The sequence below is a fragment of the Leptonychotes weddellii genome, chromosome 7, assembly GCF_054177405.1.
Source record: "Leptonychotes weddellii isolate Sample4059 chromosome 7, ASM5417740v2, whole genome shotgun sequence".
In the NCBI taxonomy this organism is placed as follows: domain Eukaryota; kingdom Metazoa; phylum Chordata; class Mammalia; order Carnivora; family Phocidae; genus Leptonychotes; species Leptonychotes weddellii.
In genome coordinates, this window is record NC_138375.1 from 61,023,355 (window position 1) to 61,025,079 (window position 1,725).

The following is a 1,725-nucleotide window of genomic DNA, read 5'->3' on the forward strand; positions in this document are numbered from 1 at the left end:
GCAGAGGGAGAGAGAGAATCTTAAGCAGGCTCCATGCCTAGCATGGAGCCCGATGCAGGGCTTGATCTCACGACTCTGAGATCATGACCTGAGATGAAATCAAGAGTCAGATGCTTAACCAACTGAGACACCCCGGGACCCCAAGATCCCCACTTTTCTTAAGAGTTTCTGCATTCAAACATCCCAAGGATGGTATTTAAGCAGTTACAGACTGCTTTTACAGACTTTTAATAAATAAATATACAGACTTTTAAGAAACTGATTTTGCTACACGTCAACTGCAGGATCAAACAAGACTTTCTGCTAAAAAGCTGGAGGGTAGATTATAAAGAACTGGGCGTGAATGAGAAAGATGCTAGGAAAATATGTCTACACATGAAAGATCCTTTCCCTGGTTGGTCTGCTTCCAATTTCTTCTTCCCCGAACCAGTATTCTCCTGGATCCCTATGCTTTCCTCATAACCAGAATGATCACCTTGGGAACATGAGTTGGGTGGAAATGAAGGCACTACATCCTCTATGCCTTTGGCAGAGTTACCAAGGTGCACACGCTGAGAGAGGTGGCCACAGACATCGTCCTGGTGGGTCAGAATGCCAAGTTCAAAAACAAGAAAGGCACTTCTGAGCCTGGGAAGTCATTCTTACTCCCTGAGGTGCTCCGAGTAGAATGAAAGGATTCTGTCTGAAGAACTTGTGATCTGCACCCGTGTGTGTTGGAGCGGCTGCCAGACATGGCAGTCGCAGAGGGCCGCCATCTTTCCTTTCAGCAGCCATAGGCTCAATGACAACACCTATCTCTGAATGACTGGCTGGAATCGAGGGGTGGCAAGTCACTTAAATACCAAGTTTTTCTTCTTTGATAGGAGAACACAATTCAAGGGGAGGGGGTTGAGTAAACGCTCACATCTTACCCTGACAGTACTCTTGCACTCCCCCAACCCCTCCAACAGGACCACGCAATTTAGAACAACATACAGCAAACCTCCAGTCATCTTCTGCTAAACAATTTATCTCACCTGGTGCAGGCAGTCCCAACTCTAACCTGAAGTTGGTTCTGTTTCAGAGGAGTATGCCAGACTCCTGCTTTAGAGGTTTTTATTTGGTGCAATTATAATAGTCTATAAGATGTATACAAAGCACACATAATTGTATATAAAAATAGCTTTAAAAATTTAGCTAAGGTACAATTGGGAAAATTATTTTTTTCTGCTTCCATAGTTAAGCTCGTATCTAAGAGGCCTTAATAACTTAATGTTCTTTCAGCTTTTTACCCAGTACTCACTAAAAGAATGTGAAAAGCTATTGTGCCTCAGTGCATGTTTCTAAGGTGATATCTAACATTTTTTATCAAAAGTTTAAATAGTTCCAACTTTGTATGGTGACAAATGGTAACTAGATTTATCATGGGGATCATTTCATAATGTATAGAAATATCAAATCACTACAATGTACACCTGAAACTAATAGGATATTGTATGTCAAGTATACTTCACTTTTAAGAAGAAAGTTTAAATAATACCAAAGAATGTCATTTGCAGCATATAGTAAATATTGACACTTTAAAATGGAATTGTTTCATGACTCTCTTCAGTGTGTCCAATGTAATAAAATACCATAGAAATTTGATACCCACAGTCATCCATTTTAAAATTAGATGAAATGAGTTTACATTTGGAAATTTCATGGCACTCTTTTTTCTCCTTGTATTTACATTTCAATTCCACC